The sequence below is a fragment of the Echinops telfairi genome, unplaced genomic scaffold, assembly GCF_000313985.2.
Source record: "Echinops telfairi isolate 266 unplaced genomic scaffold, ASM31398v2 ScPeMD7_6;HRSCAF=24_1, whole genome shotgun sequence".
NCBI classification, from domain to species: Eukaryota; Metazoa; Chordata; class Mammalia; order Afrosoricida; family Tenrecidae; genus Echinops; species Echinops telfairi.
In genome coordinates, this window is record NW_022103903.1 from 20,014,811 (window position 1) to 20,023,867 (window position 9,057).

The window sequence follows — 9,057 nt, forward strand, 5'->3', positions numbered from 1 at the left end:
AAAAAAAAAAAGAAGAAGAACACTTGCCTGGCAGGGTTTATGAAGGATTTATACACAATATACAACTTTATAATATAACACAAATAATGGAATAAATGCCAAACAGGCAAACTCACAGTCATTGAGTCAATTCTGACTCAAAGCAACCCTATAGGGCAGTGGAGAAGTGCCACCATAGAGTTCTTAAAACTGCGTTTCGGAAGCGTACATCTTTCTCTCTGGGAATAGCTGGTGGATTCGAACCACAGACCTTTTTATTAGCAAGTGAGAACCTCACCATTTTGCTATGAGGGCTCCTAGCAAAAGAAAGGAAATAAACCCTCCCGTATCCAGTTGGTTACGCACTGTTCAGTCGGCATTTGAAACCAGCAGGCACTCTGAGGGGTGAGGCAGGGGGAGGGGAGCTTTCTGCTCCCTTAAAGAGTTGCAATCTCTGAAACCCACCGCAGCGAGTCCCCACCGCCCCATAGGGTCACCACGAGTCAGAATTGATTCAGTGGCTGTGAGTTTTTGAGAGTTTATATCCGGTCAGAGGAACCCTGGTGACACAATGGCTAAAGCACTTGACCGCTAACCCAAAGTCCATAGTCCTTGCTCGCCTGTGGGTCTGTGTCTTCCCTTCAGATTTACAGTCTTGACGGTGGTGACCCGCAGGAGAAAGGAGGGCAGCCAAGGAGCAGAGGAGGGGTAAGCAGATGGCAGGGTGATGAGTAGTTTAGAACGTGGAATGTAGAACTGATGATCTGAACTAGAAACACCTCACACCTAAGTTACTATATATATGCATTTATCTATTTCAGCCTTGGAAACTATAAGGCAGTTCTACTCTGTCCTATAGGGTCTCTATAAATCGGAAATGACTCTACAGAGTGGATTTAGTTTGGAGTTTTTGTCAAGTTATGTTCCAGTTCATCCAGATCTCAAAAAATGTAGAACCAGAAATAAATCCACATAACAAACATTAGACAAGAAGCCTGTCTCTCTTTGTTACCATGTAGCACCTGCTTGTGCTGGCTGGGTGGCCTGTGGGAACCCATGTGGATGGTCACTGCATAGCTAAAACACAACTATTATCTGCTGCCACTACAATTACTTTTTCAAAATCAAAGTGCATTTGTTTTTCCTTCAGCCCTTTGGTTATCTTGAATATTTAAGCAAATATTCAATCCTGGTTTTATATTATAAAATTATGTTCGATTTCATTTTTGTTGTTGTTTTTTATTAGTGCATAGATCATATCATTCTGTATTTTAAACTTCCACATGTTCCTAGAGTCATACGTAGTACATTGCACATGCCCATTAGTGATGGTTGTTTGCTGCCATTTCTTCTCATTTTGAATCCTGCTCCTTCGCAAATGAAGGTGGCAGGAGCTTCCCTGCTCCCAGGCGCATGGCTCAGCCTGGCTTTTCTTTGAGGAGGCAGCTCCTCCTCAGTCCTTTTCGGGGTCCCTCCAACACCAGGCACTCATCTTCCTGCACGCTATCCATCAATGTCCTGCTGCTATGCAAAGGGGGCCACTGGCCAGGTCCAGATCTTCGATCCCTATCTTAGCTTGGAAATTACCCTCAAAATCCGCGCATCATTGATACCTTTATGGTAGCATACTTTCCCAAAACTGCAACATGTAAACTACCATACTGCAAATAAATAAATAAAATAAAAACCTGACATTTTCCTTTTCTTCAATTTGTGGGGACTTTTGAAAACTGCTTCTTCAAAAGGCAAAATAACATGTGTGACTCTGCTCAGGGTTTCTTCTCTGGCAACCAACAACATTAACAACTTTGAACTTACAGGTTCATTTTACTTTCAAATATTTAATCCATTTTTCTTTGTTCATATCAGTATAAGAAATAATCCTTTGCTTTCTAATGGCAAACTACTGGATTAAATGCTATAGGAGCCATAAAGTGGCTAGTATTAACATACCTTATCGAGGAAGCTTATTTAACTAATAGCAAAATCATGTGCACAAAGAGCATAAGAAAAATAATAAATACTACACCTATGGTTAGCCTTTCTTGGTTAGAATTAAGTCCAGAAAGAGTCCTTAAGTAAGTAAATGAAACAAGCCCAAAGCCACTGCAGCTGTGTCTATTCTGATTCACAACCCCGGAGACGAGCTGTCTGCTAAGATTCTAAAGCCTGGAACTCTGAGAGCAGATTGCTTCCTCTTTTTCCCCTCCGAGTGGCTGGTTGGTTTGAACTGCCAGCCTTTGGTCACTAGCCCAATGGTTATCCCACTGGACACCATGGTCTTTCCTAAATCAGTAGACAAATGATAAAGTCAATTGGCATTCGAAAGACAGAAAGTTTGGACTAAATTTTTTTAAAATTTAAAGGAACGTTGTAGAATTAAAACATGTGTCTTTGTGTTTCCAGTCCATTCCAGAGGAGAGGGAAATAGCTATTACATAACAGCCTGATCATATCATATGATTCAATGCCAAATATCTCAGGTTACCACAATTTACTAGTAGTCTTATAAATCAAATTACATTTTAAAACACGTGTTTCCATTAACATATTCACAGTGGTCTTTCACTTTCATCCTTATATATTTTTAACATGTTAGAATATTTCATCATGATGTTGCATTATGTTGAACTCTTGTTAGGGCAATGCTATGTGCGAGTGCTCTACAAAGGGTTTCATTTAAGGGGAGGGGCTAACCTATTATTACCCTCCCCACCCCCACCCCATTGCTGTTGATTTCAACTCACAGCAACCCCACAGGTCAAAGTGCAACTTCCCCATAGGGTTTCCATACCCAAGCTGAGTGCCACCTCTGACTCCCACAGAACAGCTGGGGGAGTCAAAGCACTGACCTTTTGGCTAGCAGCCAAGGACTTAACCCGTGCACTACCATGGCTCCTCAAAAGCTATGATAGTACTTGGAAAATAGAAAAAGGAATAAGTTACCATGCCAGCACAACTGTTACTGACGTCGATGATGTATCTCTCTTTCTTTTTTCTGCAGAGTGGTGAGATTATTTTGAAGTGGTTCAACCCCCAAACGAAACTCACTGCCATGGAGTTGATGCTGTGTCACAGCGACCCTAAAGGACTGGTCCTGTGGGTTTCTGAGACGGTGACTTTGTTCAGGAGTAGAAAGTCCCATCGTTCCCCCCTGGGTGGCTGCAGTTTCTCCTGCCGGCCCAACATGGGCCTCTCGTCTACACCACCGGGACTCCTGTCTTCAGTGGTTGCATCGCAGTATTTCTTAATAATACGGAAGCACAAAAATAATAATAGTCTTTAAATTTGTTCTGTATTTTGTGTACCCAGTTCTATATTTTGGCCCAAGTGAAATGGCAGAATCACAGAATATGTACATGGAAGGATCTTACAGATCATACATAAATATTCCAACTCTCAGATTACCAGAACATACACTCTGTATCCTCCTGATTTACTAAAGTCATAAAGAGGCTTCAAAAAGTTCATGTATTATGAAAAAAGTTGCATAGATTTCCAATTTTTATTCCTCAAAATGAACTCATACTAAGTCATGCTAAACTAGAGGGGAGCACATTTGTCTCAGAAAAAGCCATTACATTTCCGTTGGTGTGTGCATTGGTTGGAGCAACTTCTCCTGGGGAGACACACTTAATAGTATACAGAATCCAAGGGGAGGCTGTGCCCATGACTAATGTTCCTATCTGGGCACTTTGGACCTGGTTTCTATCCAGCCCTTGGTGCACCAGGCCAGATCCTATAGACTACTTGGGCCTTAGCCTCTGTCCCTTCAAATCACACAATATCCTTCAAAGGCCACGCCAGAGGGATTTAATATAGAAACCTGCCGCGGTCCAGCCGTGGTGGGGCAAAGGGTCCCCCGTTTGGTGGGTAAGGCGTCGATGTGAGAGGGATGAGCAGAGTCAGGAGTCAGTGATCATCTGCTGCTTTATCACAATTTTAAGGTTCCATTTAAACAATATTTTCTGACAATCATACAATCAAAGTGGAAAGAAAAATTCTAATAATAAAAGGTGCAAAGTATAAAGTTTTCCAGGAGGTTCTGTTTAAATCTTCTTGGAATGTTCTTTCTGGGTGACTGGTTCATTTAAGTTTTCAATCTTGACCAACGTACATTGTGATTAACCGTAGACGTGAATGGTTCTTGAAATAGGTCTGTGGTAATGGTGCCAAACAGTGTTCAAGTTCAAGGAAGTAGATAGGAGAAAATTGGCATGAACTTAAAATACAAAGTTCAGTCTATAAAGGTCTAAGTTAGCTAAATATTCTTTCTAAGCTTCATCAATCTTACGTTCTTTAAGCCTTCATTCCATTTCTTTTACCTGCCTTTTCAATGGGGCTTCCACTGTTCTCTTGTTTCCATTATGCACCATCTATACAATCCACTCTATAATAACATTTTTGTACACCTTATTTTGTCTTCAGTAGATCTAACGCACCAAACTGGGCCACCCCTTTTTATTCTTTCCCATAAAGATAAGGTTGAAAATTTTACACGTTTCCCATTTACCTCGATAATATGTTCTCTATTGTCGTCATAAATGCCAGTGTAATTCAAAGGAGGGAGAGCAGTCTTAGGGGTTTTTTCATTACTGTCCCCTTTACTATAAGCAAATTTATTAAGGGGTTTTACTGAGTGAATTAAGAGTTGTTTTTTATCTTTGGCACTCTTTCCCAGAAAGGCAGTCATAGGGAACTTCTCGGGAGTCACTGTAGTCAGTTGGGGTTGTTCCAATTCTAACTTTTGCATTTTTCCATAAATATACCAAAATCCTCATTCCCTTGTATGGCTTTGATAATTAACTCAGTCATTCTATCATTTGCATCCCTTCTCTTAATGGGTACTGTGATTTCCCCTGAATTATTCCTCATGGTCTCATTATTGCTCATAGTGGCAATAATGGTTTCACTTTTACATGGTCCGGGATAAAACATAAACATAATCCAGAATATCATAGCGGCAACAACAAAACAATTTGTGAGCGGATTCCGGCAAACAATTCCTACAGTCCGACTTCTTTGAAGTCGGGCCATCTGTCGCTGGACTTTGTCCTCAACGTCAACCGGCAGGAGAGGTCCCATCAGAAACCCTACTAATTGAATCAACCTTTATCTCAAACTCATCTGTCGCTCTTAACTGCCTAGTGTGAGAAGCAGAGGTTGCTATCTCAACGTTGTGGAATTGGCAGTCCTTGGATTTGGGTTCTGATCTCTTGCCTCGAAGGTGCCCAAAGGATGGTGGCCTGGGACTATTGCATATTTACTATTATAATGCTCTCCTTGCTTTATTAAGACATGTATATTTATCTGGTAGGCATGGTTCTGCCTTTGTGAATGAATGTTTTTTGAAAGTTTTGCCTATTGCCAACCCCCATTGTTTTTGTGAATAGTGTCCAGTCACTTAAGGGTTCAATCTGTACAAGTCAGGTTCATAGCCAGCTTATATTTGTATACTTTCCTTTTCTCAGCAGTGTTTTAAATTCTATACTATTTGCTTACTTGATGAAACTATCAATAGAATTACCTTATGCCCCATGGGGATTATTTAGGATGTTCTCTATCATAAAATGATAATACCTTTAAAGTGAGCCAAAGACATAGATAAACCATAGCTATATGAATAGATTTGGGGCTTGCACTTAATTCTAGCCCCAATCTAAGACCAAGTGGTTCTTTTAATATGGCCCCATTCTATATGTGCTCTCATGAAGACATCACTGAAGATACGGGTGCTGTAGTAAAGTGTGATGAAGACATCAGATGTTGCCCAGCTATCAGAGAGAATAGTATCTAGAGTCTTAAAGACTTATCTTAAAACACGGAGCTACCTAAGTGAGGCGTCAACTAAGTCCACATGGGAGAGGAACACCAGCCCAGGTGACCCGAAGAGTATAAAAAATAAAATCTAAATCTGAAGGAAGGAATTATCTCAGAGTTTAAATTGAGAACACCTGGTTTGCAGAGGCTATGAATGACAGTGGCAGCCCAAAATCCATTTGCAGAGTCTGCACATGGATTTAGCCTCCGCTGAATCCCCTCTGACCACACACCAGGGATGTGAACAACCTTGCAAAGTGCATTGGAAAATGCATTGTAGATGCAGTTAGGTTAACATTTATCATCCTATCATTTGATGTCCCTTACGCTCTATTTAAATATGTTTTAATATTTTCTGATTCCTTTTCAATTGGCGTTTTTAATGTTTTGTTAGTTTTGTTGTTTGTATTTTTTCCGTATATGAAATTCAGGATAGGTAAATCTATAGACAGTAACAGGATTATTGAGTTACTGGGGCTTGAGCAGGGGAGGTTGGATGAAATGGAGAGCACACGAGTAAGAGTACAAGAAAGAAGATGTGGAGCTGATACCAAGGATGCAAGTAGCAAGAAAATGTTTTCAAAATGATGAAATAAATGCACAAATATGCTTGACACAATGGATGGATGGATTATGATAAGAGCTGTATGAGCCCCCAAGAAAATGATTTTTAAAAAGAAAGAAGTTCTAAAATTGATTGTGCTTATGATTACATAAACCTTTTAAAATATGACTGAACTATTGAATTGTGTGATATGGGAATTATATGTTAATAAAACTGTAAAACAAAAAAGGTGCCAGAACCTGAAAGTTCCTGAATGAATAGACCATAGTTTCCCAAATTTATTTGGCCCATTACTCCCTCTTTTGGAAAAAAATAATTGCTCAGCACCACCCTAGGAATTATATACACTATAATATACTGTAGACCTCCTAATCCAAGTGTAGGTTTCTGCTTTTGCACATTCATTCCATCAGCCCCTAGGGGCCAGTACCACCCACTGTGGGAAACAGTGGGGTAGGCACTGTCAAGTCGGCCAAGGATTACTCCCTGTGATGAAAATTGGGAGAGCAACAGAGCAATGATATCCTTCCCAGCCACTTTGGCTGAGGCTTCCACCCTCAAGGGGCTCAAAATGATGGGGAAGAACCCAGATGGCAACTACAAACGGATACCTCGGGGACAAAGAGATCCGGACAGAAACACCAGGCGGGTGGCAGCAACCAACAGAACAACATTGGAAGAAGTGATGCTGGGTTAGTAAATAGCCTCATCTGTTTGGGGGTGTGAGAGGAAGTGTCTTAACCTTGATGGAGCTTCTCTTGAGAAATAAAAACTTACATTTAAAATTTTATTTTTACATTTAATTCCACATTTCCATGAATGTTTTACATCCCTCATATTAACAGTAATGATCCAAATTTTGTTAACACTTGTTCTGAGCTACTTATCCGGGACTGTAATCTCCTGAAAAGTCCCCTCAAATTCTTTTGGGAGCTCGGGTAATGGGTTTCATGACTAAGAACAAGACCAATTAAAGCTATACTCGGTTACCTTTCACCTTCCTCTGCTATTCTAGCCCTCAAGGACGAGGCACTGCAGAAAGTCAAGGCACCGCTGCTTTCTTGAAGGATGTCAGAGAGGTCCTACATGCCTTTCTGCATTAGGCTAGCTGAAACGTCTCTGGAGAAACAGCATAGAATATCTCTTTCATTATGTTTGATGTGGGCTCTCAAGCCAATAAATCAGGAATTTTCACTTCAACAAGAGTTCCACATGATTCATACAAATATCAGAGTTTGAGATGTATCAGCATAAAACACGTTCCTTTTCATGGAACTACAGCATGAAGTTAGTTAAGGACAAGGGCAGTCCTACAGGGGACAACGCCGGACACACATTGTGGGAATTATGCCCGATCTGATCCCGCCTCTCCGAGGCAAAACACTAAGAGGGTGCAACAGAACAGCAAGGGAACAAAGTCCCCAGGGAATGCTGAAGGTGGACTTGGGGCCAGATGTGGTTCCCCAACAAACTGGACTGGAAAAAACTCCTAAAGACCAAAAACAGTCCTTGAACTAACTACAAGCTTTTCTTTCTTGTATTTTGTTTTGTTTTTTTGTCATTGGTTTGTTGTTGTTCTATATTTTTCCTTGGTTTTGTTCTAGCTTGTTTCTGTGCATGTTATTATCTCTGCAGGTCTGTCTAAATAAGATAGGCTGGATGAACAATCTGGAGGAGAAAACAACGGGACCAACAGTTTCAGGAGGACATGGGAGAGTGGGAGGTGAGGGGAAAGGTAGTGGTGTTAACAAACCCAGGGACAAGGGAACAACAAGTGATCTAAATTGGTGGTGAGGAGGGTGTAGGAGGCCTGGTAGGGCGTGATCAAGGGTAATGTAACCAAGAAGAATTACTGAAACCCAAATGAAGACTGAGCATGATTATGGGACAAGAGGAAAGTCAAAGGAAATAGAGGAAATAGCTAGGAGGCAAAGGGCATTTTCAGAGGTCTAAATAAGGGCATGTACATATGTAAATATATATATGGGGATGGGGAAATAGATCTATGTGCATCTATTTATAAGTTTAGTATTAAGGTAGAAGATGGACATTGGGCCTCCACTCAAGTACTCCCTCAATGCAAGAATACTTTCTTCTTTTAAGTTGGTATTCTATGATGCTCACCTTCCCGACACAACCACTGAAGACAAAGAGGGTGAATAAGTAAATGTGGTGAAGAAAGGCTGATGGTACCAGGCTATCAAAAGATATAGCATCTGGGGTCTTAAAAGCTTGAAAGTAAACAAGCAGCCATCTAGCTCAGAAGCAACAAAGCCCACATGGAAGAAACATACGAGCCTGTGTGATCACGAGGTGTCGAAGGGATCAGTTATCAGGCATCAAAGAACAAAAAATTATATCATCGCGTGCTCACCTCCCTGATACAATTGCTGAAGACAAATGGGTGCATAAGCAAATGTGGCAAAGCAAGATGATGGTGCCTGGCTCTCAAGAGATATAGTCTTGGGTCTTAAAGGCTTGAAGGTAAATAAGCGGCCATCTAGCTCAGAAGCAACAAAGCCCACATGGAAGAAGCAAACCAGCCTGTGTGACCACAAGGTGTCGAAGGGATAAGGTATCAGGCATCATCACAACACAAAATGATAGCACTGTGAATTGAGCGGGGAGTGTGGAGTGGAGACCCAAAGCCCACTTGTAGGCCACTGGACATCCCCTTGCAGAGGGGTCTCAGG